Below are 12,573 nucleotides of genomic sequence, written 5' to 3' on the forward strand. Positions count from 1 at the left end.
CAGTTCTTCCTTTGTAGCCAGAGTAGCTCAATACAGTGACTAGAGCTAACCATAGGACCCAAACTCTGTCATGGGGGTTTCTACATTTACATTGAGTGGATTTCTTCTCAGCAGCAGCTGGAGCACAGGTACTAGCTCATGTCAAACAGGCTACCAGGTATGTTTAAAGTTCTTCATGTAGCTTAATGACTGTTCCTAGTGCTGTGGAAGTGAATGTTGCTGTGACCTGTTACAAAGCTGACACACCTGCTTAATCAGGTTCCAGAATATTTTTTCTTTCATAGGAAGGCATTTCATTATTTTCCGATCTCGGTATAGCTGAGGGGATGAAGGCTTTAAGAAAACAATCCCCCAACTAATTGTTTATGAAACATGCCACTTCACCCAGCTGTGATTTCTGGGCCCCAGATGCAGGGGAGCCAGCCTCCTGGTGCAGCTGCAAGCACATTAAGCTTTTGTGAAAGCCACCAGACATGGAGGAAAAACATTTCAGGCTCAAAGCCTTAAACTGGCAAAAGCAATGTACATCATTCAGGTAAACTGCTTAATGCCTACAGGGAGAATGCTGGCTGCAATGTACTCAACTCAGTTCTTGGCAGAAAATTATAACAGTAACTGCGACAGGAAAGGAAAAAGCAGTGGAGGCCGCTGTACGCCAGCTGCTGGAAAAGTTGAGATTTTGCTTAGATTTTATAGGTCTAATTCTCATATTGTTTACTTATCTGTCAGTTTAGAATATGATTCAATATTATTGTGGTATGTCTGCCACATCATAACAAAGAAGAGAAATTAACATACTCTTTCAGTTCCTGTTTGCTGGCTTGTATTAATTTGATTTTATTTAAGAAACATCTCTTGCAGTATAGCAATCTCCTTAAGCAGAACTGTTCAGGAGTAGGGTAATTGCTGAGAAATAGGTCAGATAAAAATAATACATTTAGAGAAGGAGAAATACAAGTTTCTGAACTTCTGCCTGTGCAACCATTGTTACAGCTTTTTATTTTTTTTTTCTGTTTTTAATTATTTCTTAATCTCCCATTCAATTTTTTACTTTAGTTTATGCACATTCTGTTTAGAATGACATTGTACTCCAAAGTAAGAACCCACAGGCCTACTTGAATTTGTCTGCTCAATAACAGATGATTCTGTGCTTCTGTAAGCAACATGTTTTCATGAAAGGTTAAGCAAAACTTCCATAAGTGTTGGTTTTTGTTTGCACACAGCAATCCACAGTTTCTTCTCAGATACTTCAGCATCATATTCTACTCTGCAAGTTCAATTCTTGCCATTTCCCAGAAATCTGGACTTCTTCAGCCTCTCTAAGACAACTCCTTATCCTTAAAATGACTGTCAGCAAAACTGCATCTCTAGTGCTCTAGACCCAATTATTTTTCTCCTGCTTCTTCCACATCTGCTGGTCCTTAAATAAAAATATTCTAGCTGATGTGATTTTTTTTTTTCAAAGTGGCTTTAGCTGATTAAAAACTTTTCTCATATCCCTCATATCCACTTGGAGATCTGATCTTTCATTCCCCAAAGTATGGGGGTATGAAAAAAGAAAAGGAAAGAACTTTCATTCTCTATACTATCCAACATTCCTACAGGGATCTTCATCACTTCTCTAGTATTGGGCTTTTGTGTCTCTCCACAGGCATTTTCTTGCTTTTCTCAAATGGGGGGGAAAAAAATAAATCTCATAAACACCGTATAATGTTTTGTCATTGTCAGGAAATAGGCATTGGAGGATATCTTTGAACACAGTTATACACAGCATATATTTCCTGCTTTTGCAGTCCAAAATTTACATGCAATTGAGAGACACTTCAATGTGTGATTACAGATGACACCTACTAATTGAACTTCACACAGGTGAAACAAGAAGTGACTTTAGAGGACAGCTATTACACAGGAACTTTGCTAATTTCATCACAGAAGTGATTCATTCCCTACAGTCTGAGGGAAGAGTGTCTGGAAAGCTACCCATCAGGAAGGGACCTGGGAGTATTGGGAGTATTGGTTGATAACTGTCTGAATATAAGCCAGCAGTGAGCTCAGGTGGCCAAGAAGGCCAACAGCAACCTGGTTTTGATCAGAAATAGTGTGGCCAGCAGGACTAGGGAAGTGCTTGTCCCTCTGTACTCGGCTCTGGTGAGGCCACATGAGGCCACACCTTGAATAGTGTGCTCAGTTTTGGGACCCTCACTACTAGAAGGACGTGGAGGTGCTGGAGCATGTCCAAAGCAGGGCAACAGAGCTGGTGAAGGGCCTGGAGAAGAAGACTGATGAGAAGAGACTGTGCCTGTTTAGCCTACACAAAAGGAGGCTCAGGGGAGAACTTATTCCTCTCCACAACTACCTCAACGGAGATTGTAACATGTCAGGGGTTGGTCTCTTCTCCGACAAGAGATAGGACAGGATGAAACAGCCTCAAGTTTCACCAGGGGAAGTTTAGGTTGGATATTATGAAAAATTTCTTCACTGAAAGGTTTGTGAACTATTGGAACAGGCTGCTCAGGGAAGTAGTTGAGTCACTGTCCCTGGAGGTATTCAAAAAATGGTTATCTGTGGTGCTTAAGGACGTGGTTTAATGGTAGACTTGGTAGTGCTAGGTTAAGGGTTGGAATTGATGATCTTAGAGGTCTTTTCCAACCTAAGTGTTTCTATGACTCTATAATTAGCTCATGGACTTCGAAAGTTATAACATGTATTATAACATATATATAACATGTATACATGTTATAACATGTTATAACATGTATATGAAGTGAACAGTACCTGCCGAGCTTCAGAATGCTTATCATTTGAGGACAGAAGGTACCTTCTCTTGAAGGTTCTCACATAACATGGGACAATTACATTATTGGGAGGAAGAAAGGAAAAACAGATGTGAGTCCTTAGTAAGTAAATAACATCACAATATATTTGTCAGGGTTATAATATCGTGGTGGTTTTACTCGGGTGGGCAGCCAACTTCCACCATGGCCACTCTCTCACTCCCCCCTCCTCAAAGAGGAAGGGGGAGAAAATATGACACAAAGAACTCAAGGGTTGAGATAAGAATGATTTAATTGTAGGGAAAAGGGAGAGGGAAAAAGACAAAAAAAAAAAAAGTTATTCTCTACTTCCCATCAACGAGCGATGTTAGACCACATCCTGGGAAGCAGGGCCTCAAAATGCAAAACGGTTGTCTGGGAGGACAGCTCCCTCCCCCCCAAGAGCCCCTCTTTTTATTGCTGAGTGTGACATCATGTGGTATGGAATATCCCTTTGGTCGGTTTAGGTCAGATGCCGTGGTTATATCCCCTCCCCATCACTTGTCCACCCCCAGCCTGCTGGCTCTTGGCGGCTTGGAGGGAGTCCTGATGTGGTGCCAGCATTATGCAGCAATAGACGCAACACTGGTGTGATACCAGTGTTGTTCTAGCGAGTACAGAGCACAGCACTGTATGGGCTGCTGCAGGGAAAGTTAACTCCATCCCAGCCAGACTCAGCACAAATATATATTTGAAAGCTCTACAGATAGCAGATAGCCAATGCCAACTTGCCAATGCCAAGCACTTCTTCCAATTTTGAACTTCTTGCGTGTATCTTTGAAAAGAGTGCTGGTAACTACTTAATAGTTTCTCCCTTATGAAGTGGGCATTTGATGTTCGAGAAGCAGGCAGTGACATCTGCAATTACTTAGTCAGGATCAACAACCATATCTTCTTTTAGACTGGAATTTCAGGATTTGGTATGTCTCCTACACTTGAAGGTTTTGCTCTAATTTGTAGTTTCTCAAGGATTTTAGTCCATGTCCCCATCCACCAGAAACAAACAAACAAACCACACACATTTAGCTTATTTATGCTAATTTATTTAAACATGTTTAGTTCCTTCTGATATAAGAAATTTGTTCTTAATAATAAAAAAAAAAAGTGCTTTCTTTTATAATGGCCAAATGGTGAGTTTATTTGTAATGATTACCTTAGAGTTTAATTTGTGCATTAATATAAAAACACATTTGTTTTCTGGGTTTATTTAAATTTATATGAAGAGATTTTTGCCAATAAACAGAAAAGGGAAAAGCTTCTCATCATTTCCCTTAATGTTATCCAGCTGCATAAGAATGTTATCATCCTAAAGGAAGCAAAAAGACTAATTCATATTAACTTATTTATACTAACAGAATTTCTGCATATGTTCCTGTGAAAATTACTAAACAAAAATGAAGCCAGTGTACCAAATGCTTGGACAGATTTTTAGTCCTAATGTCTGGGAAATGCTGAATGCTAAAAGAAGGGATGAAATAACATTGTATTTATTTCCTTAACGTATACACTATTTTTATGCCATTAATTTACATCCCAGGTCTTCCATTAAAGTTTCTTGCAGTATTATTATTTATTTATTTATTTATTACCAAGAGAAATATTAATGTTTCCCCATTTTCATTTTAATCAATACCATTAACATCTAACCACATTTGTCACTTTAAAAGCACCTACATTTTTTGGCACTGGATCTGTAATACCTCCTCTTCAGGTATTTGCTGATTTTTAATCTGAATGATCTTTTAAACTGTAGCTGTGGAACATTTTTTTCTGCAACTATTTTCTTGCCAGACTTATGACATAGATCTAAATATTTGGCCATTTTATGCCTTTTTTCTCAATAATATTTTTGTTTATCTGATCGCTTGATATTGCATTTTTTTTCTGTCATAGTTTCCACTATCTGTTTCCCCTCCCCTCCCCTCCCCTCCCCACCTCTTTTTCTTTTCACCTCTCCTCTCCTCTCCTCTCCTCTCCTCTCCTCTCCTCTCCTCTCCTCTCCTCTCCTCTCCTCTCCTCTCCTCTCCTCTCCTCTCCTCTCCTCTCCTCTCCTCTCCTCTCCTCTCCTCTCCTCTCCTCTCCCCTCCCCTCCCCTCCCCTCCCCTCCCCTCCCCTCCCCTCCCCTCCTCACTAAGGTTATAATAACTAAGGTTATTCTGAGAGTTGGTTTGTTATTGATACAGAGACCTTGATAAGTCAAATTGTCTGATATCTGCTACAGCATCCTAAAACAAGCATATCTCAGTGATGATGTGGCTTGACAATACCCAAGACATCTATAAAGTCTTGTTTGGTTTGTGAGGATGACAGGTTATATGAACTATATATACAAAGAGAATGACATATGAGACTATTTATCCAACATTTCCAAGGCTAGTTCTCTTAAAATAATCACAGAATCACAGAATCGTAGAATATCCCGAGTTGGAAGGGACCCATAAGGATCATTGAGTCCAACTCCTGGCACCACACAGGTCTACCCAAAAATTCAGACCATGTGACTAAGCGCACAGTCCAAATGCTTCTTAAACTCCAACAGGCTTGGTGCAGTGACTGCTTCCCTGGGGAGCCTGTGTGAGACAACCCTCTCAGTGAAGAACCTCTTCCTGATGTCTAGCCTAACCTCTCCCGCCTCATATTCATTCATAATATTCATTTTATTCTCTTACTTTATTATTATTATTATTAATTATTAAGTTAGTAGGAGGGGTATGGAATGTGAGTAAGAATTATATATATGTGCCGTTCAGATGCTGTTTTTACCTACTGCAGGAAAGTTATATTGACAAAGAAAAATAAACATTTGGATACAGTTTACCAGACCTTGTAAAGTCATCATATTTCCATTGAAACATGATTTATGGTATTGATTTTTTCTAACCTTGCAGAAGATCACCTAAAGAAATAGATTTTTTTTTTTTTGAATTAACTACATCAATTATCTGTTTGTCCACAACTGATGAATTATTTATTTTTTCCCAGTGCAGTATGATGACCAATAAAGTATAAAACTGACTGGGACTATAATCAAAGCATACTTCTGCAAATCACTCAATGACAATCTGGTGCAATTTTCAGTTACACTCAGGACAGATTTTTCCAATTGAGTAGACAGAAAATGGCAAGAAAGGTTTAAGAAATGCCTTGTAAATGCTGATCTGAAAACTTAGTACCAACTATCATCATCTATATCTTTCTGAGACAAAAAGCTTTACAAAATAGGCTATTGAACTTACATAAGCATTCAGTTACAGAATATATGTATTGGTAGTTGAGTATCTTGGGATTTTTAATATTAAAGATAATAAATATAGACTTACACTTGTATTCTTTGTAATTGTCATATACTTCATTAGATTAATGATTGTAAATTAACCCACTTTCTTTTCTGAAGATGTTCACTAAGGTGCTTCACAAGGTTACCAGTAGTAACCTTTTTATTTATGCTGATGTCTGGAACAACAATGTTTGGTGTGAAAAGAACTAAACCAACAGCGCTGGCATAGCAAAAACTAAAACATAGCTAATAGATAGTAAATATTTTCCAGAAATCATAAATAAAAACTTGCTAAAAAAAAAAAGATATAGATACACAAAATTTTTGTACAGATTTTTAAGATATTTTTTACCTGTTTTAATTATTTTTTAAATGCAAATGTAAACATGAATTAAAAAGAATTTAGCACAGTAAGCCTGATTCTTGGCAATGCTAAGATTCACACCATCCTGACGATTTTAAGTGGTCTTTCATTAGCTGTAGTTACCATGTATACAAATGGAAAATCATAACAGACAAACAAAAAAAACACATTTACACTCATACAGGGGGCAAACTACCAAAATTCAGGGAACTTCTATGTGGTCATACAAATTTCCACTGGCTGAAAATCTCCCTACAAAACAATAAAAATGAGCCTTAGAGGAGCAGAGATTCAGCTCATCTTCCACAACAGCATAGATCATGTAATAGAAAAAAAATCACATGAATAACATTAACTAGATTGTCCCAATGTACTGTTTATACACTGCATTGTACTACTTAGAATGAGATTATTAAAAAAAAAAAAAGTATTTTTTACCTTTTTTTTTCATTGGACAAACTGTAAAACAAGAGGAGAACATGCACACAGATTACTATGATGTATCATTCAAACATTGCTCTATTTTTCTTAGCTATTTCATATAGCTACTTTCCCTTTAACTGTTGAATAGATCTTAAAGGCCTGCAAGAACTGAATGGTAGCATATCTAAAAATAAGTCATAACATTAGAAATACTGGTATATTTTTGTTACAGCAGTGCTAACAAAGCACAAGCAGAAACAACATCTTGTAACTGTTCACAGTATGGTGTCTTGGATTTTGTCCAGAACAGGGATTACAGGTGAAAAAAAGAAAAGTTGCTAATTAAAGAAATGAGAGAGAGTGATGATACTTTGTGATAATGGATCACCAACAGTTTGTGAGCCTGTCAGAACCAAAGAGATCCCCAGGCCCACCCGCATCATGCTTCTAGCACAGCTGCAGAGTACTGCTACCCTCCAGAACATTTGCCCCTCAACATTTTTTTCCTGATGGCTCCCATGAGCAAGAGATCATGCCTTGCAAGCACAAGCACAGCACTGGTACCTTAACCATAAGGATATTTCCCTCCTGACACAGGCATCAGCATTTCATGTATCTCAAGATACATTTTTTTTTTTCTTTTAATGTGGTAGCAAAAATTATGCAACAAAATGACAATTGTGATGTATGTTATGGTTTTGCACCACAGACTACTGCATCCCTGCTCACTAACACATCTTTCTGTGATGTTCTGTTAAATATTTGTATGTGGGTCTCCATCTAAAATGCAGGATGGGAATTGTTAACCTAAATATTAGAAGGCTAGATGATGAAGCCAGGCTCCAACAAAACTAATTTCAGGCAGTGTATTTTTACTTCCTTTAGACAGGGAAATTCCTGTAAAAATGCCAAACTTCTTATGGAAACTTTTTTTTTTTTTTTCCCAATAAAACTCTGTGTATTTCTGAAGATGATAAACTACCAAATTTAAGTGACACGGAGTTTATAAATGCTGAGATTTAACAGGAAGTCTTTCCTCAAGCCTCTGGGATGATTCTTTAGCTGAACATCTGTTATCTTCTGAATTAACAATTCCTTTCTCTTAGGCAATTAGACTTTATCCTAAAGTCTACATATACCCACAAAGTTCATCATCTAAGAAGTGTATCCCAGTATGAAAGGAAGTTGTTAAATTTTTACTTTTTTTTTTTTTTTTTTTTTAAGGAGTGCTCATGCAGTCAGTTTATTGCGAATATTTTCTTTTCTTTTGAGGCAAATCTTTAATAAGAATGCTGAAGTTTGCTCCTAAGTCTGATTCAAAAAGTAATTAATGTCTATATTAAGATTCTGTACATGTGGGCATTACCCTCAGTGCAATGAAGCCAACAAGCAAACAACTGACAGAACACTGATATGGACACCAGACAAATTTGACATAATCTTCTGCTTCATATAATATCTATTATACTTACTGATTCGTATCTTTACCAAAACACAAAACTTGAACATTTTGATGCACAATGTGTTATATCTACATTTATTACTGTGCTGAAAGGCTAATTAAACTGGTAATTGGCATTCATATCTCTTGTTATTATATTTGCATTCAGAATTGCTATAGATGCAATCTGCGCTTAAAAAAAAAAATTAAGTAGTTTAAAATTAATTTGAAGCTGTACAACAGTAATCACACACTAATTAGGGAGATAATCAATTAATAAGCTTTTAACTAAGGGTTCTCATGTTGTAGATGGAGATTATTTCAGGTTTCTATATATATAAAAAAAGAAGATAAAAATTAGTGAATCTGTCCTACAAGCCAGGAGATACAGATACCTCTGTTTGTTTAAGAGAGATCATTGAAGGCCCTGCAATGTGACAATGATTCATGTGGCTATAACAGCAAGACTTCCATTAAAATAACAGCTTTCTGCAGCCAAAACAGCATGCTATTCTTAAAATGTTCATATTTACTCTCTTCCGTTAATATATGCAAAGTGATTCCATAAAGCCATTAAAGCAAATAATAATAAATGAGTTCAAGACAACTGGTTATTTGTACAGGGAATTAATTGAAGAATGCAGAGAAGTAGGTAGGAGGCTGAGATGAATAAACCTTAAAGTGAAGGCATGTTGTGCCAAATGGCCTTTTCGCCTGTAACTGTAAACAAATTTGGACTGTGAACAATTTTAGACTTCAAGGTCCTGCATTAACATTGGCATCAGGTTCCTCAGGGAATTTCTTGCATTTCTTTCCAGACAGAAAATTCATGAGACAACCCAGAGAAATTGTGATAAACAGAGTGAACCAAAGAAGATAATTCCTCTGTGCTATGTTGATGGGTTACTTGATGGAATACTTTTGGGGTTGTTTGTGTCACGGTAGCTTTAACATCAAATTAAAACTACTGTGAGGTGTACTGCCACTGTCAGGTATATTCAGATGGACTGTTCATCTCTTCCTTACAGTAAATTTCTGCAGCATACACTGAATTGTCATTAACATGAATGAGAGCTATTCCCTTGACTGGGTTGCACAGCAGACTCAAAATTCTCCACTCCTGTTAGACTGCAGTGGTTGTGCTATAGAGAAACACATGTACCTGATGAAACCAACAGGAAAAAGTTTCAAAACATTCATTATGGTATTATACTACAAGGAAATTAGAAATAGGTTTACCATATAAAGCATTAACACTGCTATTTCTGTGTCTTAGTAACAAGTATATTCTTGATTGTTATCTGGTTAGACAAGTAATGGAATTATTTTCCCAGGGATTTTTTTTTTTTGACAATAAGTTATGAGTTTCTATCAAGAAAATCAATAGATGTTTTTGATGTTTTGTTTCTTTTTCCTACTGTACTAAAATATTTTATTTCATTCGTTTTAAATCTCATTGAATCTAATTGGTAGTTTCCCGATAAGGGACAACTATACTGAAATTTTAAACTTAGTTGTTTTCTGGATTTCAGCTAGTAGTTTTAAGGACAGATCTCACACAAACCATTTACTCCATGTTCTGCATTCTAATAATAAATCCATTGTAAAGATTAACTTAAGCTATAAGAATGGATTACAAAAATTTGGTACCCTGGGTGCAGGGTAAAAATGGGTATCAAAACTATTATTCTCTGAAAAAAAATATAATTACTATAATAAATCAAAAATAAGAAGTTATTTTATAATTTTAAGAATAAAAATAGGAGGAAGAAATTTATTTCTATCTCTCCATTCTTATCTCAATTTCATAGAAAATTTGAACATTTTCATTTAATGCACCCATTTCTTGTTATGAAAAAGAAACGTGAAAAAAAAAAAAAGATACTGTTTTATGTAACGTTGTATAGGATTGAAATCCCTGTTAATATATGCAAAGGTTATGCATTTTGCAAGCTTTTTTGCCTAGGTGAAGTTACTGAAAACCATAAAATTATGAGTATGTAACCATATTTTTTCCAGTGCAAAAGCTAAAAGCAGTTACACATGCATTAAATTATTCATCAGACCACTTAAGTAACTAGTTCTCACATGATAGAAAAATGTTTAACCTTCTTTTGACTTTTAATCATTTAAATAGCATTCGTCTTCTATGACACCAGCGCAATGGGGAAAATTCAGCAATGGGGAAAAAAAAGCACAAACGCACATGCACACACACAAATCAAGTCATTAAAAAATGTAGAGTTATGTGATAAATTTAAATAAAAATGATGACAACAAAATTTGTGTTAGAAGATAGTTACAAGACACAGTTTTCCCTGATAGCTTAACTGGTTAGGCTTAAGTCTCAGAAAAAAATGTAAACAAAGCTACTACATGTTCAATGTACATGTACAATGATAACAAAACCTGAAAATATATATTTTTATGTGTTTCTTTTTTTTTTTCTTTTCTTTCCTTTTTCTTTCTTTTTCTTTTTTTTTTTCACATCTCGGTATTTTGGTATTTTGAAGACTATGTCATGAAATATCCTGGGTATAACTATACCTTTATATAAATTAATATCATTAGTATTTCATTTAATGTTACTTTATAAGTAAATTGATAAAAGAATAAAATCATTCATCAGAGATACAGTCTCTCCCATTATGGCCTTCTCATTAAAATATTCTGCTTTTATTTCTCAGAACACATAATGCAGTGGACAAAGAGAAAATTGCAATGCTAGCTGAGCTGAACTATGATACTAGAAATACTCAACCAATATTCATGAGTACAGTTTTTTTTTTTTTTTTCCAAAACAACTGGGCTATTAAAAGGACTCACCTTTACTTTTTCCTGTTCACTCAGATTTCATAAAATCCCAATACCATACACTGCAGGTAGTCTTAATTTAAAATTTAAAGAAGATATTTTATTCTATATTTATTGTGATTATATAGAGCTCTTCTTCAATATCTAATGAATAAAAAGAAAAAACTTCTCTTAAGAATTCGTCACCTCTTTCACACAATTATGTTTTCCAGTGTAGTCATTGCAATTTCTTAAGGTAGTGGGATAATACATATTTATCATAGAATCGTAGAATATCCTGAGTTGGAAGGGACCCACAAGGATAATTAAGTCCAGCTCCTGAGTTGGATCACACAAATAATAAGACCATGTGTCTGAGAGTGATGTAAACACTTCTTGAACTCTGGCAGACTAGGTGCCATGATCAGTGCCCTGGGAAGCCTGTTCCAGTGCCCAAACACCGTCTTGGTGAATAACTTTTTCCTGACACCCAGCCTGAACCTCCCCTGCCACAGCTCTATACTGTTACATACTACATACATCCCTCAGGTCTTATTAGGTCTATCGCTGGTCACCAGATAGAAGAGATCAGCAACTGCCCCTACGCTCCCCTCATGAGGAAGCTGTAGGCCGTGATGAGGTTCACCTCAGTCTTCTCTTCTCCAGGCTGAACAAGTCAAGTGACTTCAGCTGCTCCTCATGTCTTGCTCTCCAAACCCTCCAGAATCTTTGGAACTCCTTTGGACACTCTCTAACAGTTTTATATTTCTTACACTGTTGTGTCCAAAACTGCACACAGCACTCGAGGTGAAGCTGCTCCAACACAAAATAGAGCGGGACAATAGCTTCCCAATAGCTTCCTTGACCGGCTAGCAATGCCATTCTTGATGTAACCCAGGATATGGCTGGCCCTCCTGGGTGCCAAGGCACATTGCTGGTTCGTGTTAAACTTGCTGTTGATCAAAACCCCCAGATCCCTTTCTGAGGAGCTGCTCTCCAGCATCTCGTCCCCCAGTCTTTACGTATAGCCAGGGTTGCCCCTTTCCAGGTGTATAATCCAGCACTTGCTCTTGTTAAACTTCATATTGTTGGAGACTGCCCAGCTCTCTAGTTTGTCAAGATCTCTCTGTAAGGCCTCACCACCCTCGACAGAGTCAACAGCTCCACTTAGTTTGGTATTGTCCATGAATTTGCTCAAAAAAAAAAATCTAATCCTAAATTGTTTATGAAAACATTGAAGAGGACTGGTCCTAAAATGGAGCCCTGTCAAACCATGGTCACTTATCAAGACCTGAACTTCTATATTCCCAATAATAATGTAAGAAAATATACAACTTTAATTTGAAAACAAATAACAGGGAAATTTCTTCTTATTTACTGATATTAGAATTAAGTATCATTATTTGGTAGTATATATTATGTGTTAGAGAAAAGGCTACAGAATCTTCCAAGAGGAAAATAA

At 36.4% G+C, this 12,573-nt stretch overlaps 1 protein-coding gene across 4 annotated transcripts in view; it reads right to left on the reverse strand.

Moving 5' to 3' along the window:
• The window catches only part of LOC308199428 (uncharacterized protein), a 95,942-nt gene that overhangs the window by 34,210 nt on the left and 49,159 nt on the right, over positions 1-12,573 (reverse strand). The window contains exon 2 of one of the 4 annotated variants that reach the window (XM_080603581.1): positions 6,893-6,913. The exons of the other annotated variants lie outside the window; for them this stretch is intronic. The gene's annotated coding sequence lies outside the window, so the exon portion shown is untranslated. The remainder of the gene's footprint in view (positions 1-6,892; positions 6,914-12,573) is intronic. 4 annotated transcript variants of the gene reach the window in all.

The sequence above is a fragment of the Anser brachyrhynchus genome (genome assembly GCF_964034855.1).
Source record: "Anser brachyrhynchus genome assembly, chromosome: 8".
NCBI classification, from domain to species: Eukaryota; Metazoa; Chordata; class Aves; order Anseriformes; family Anatidae; genus Anser; species Anser brachyrhynchus.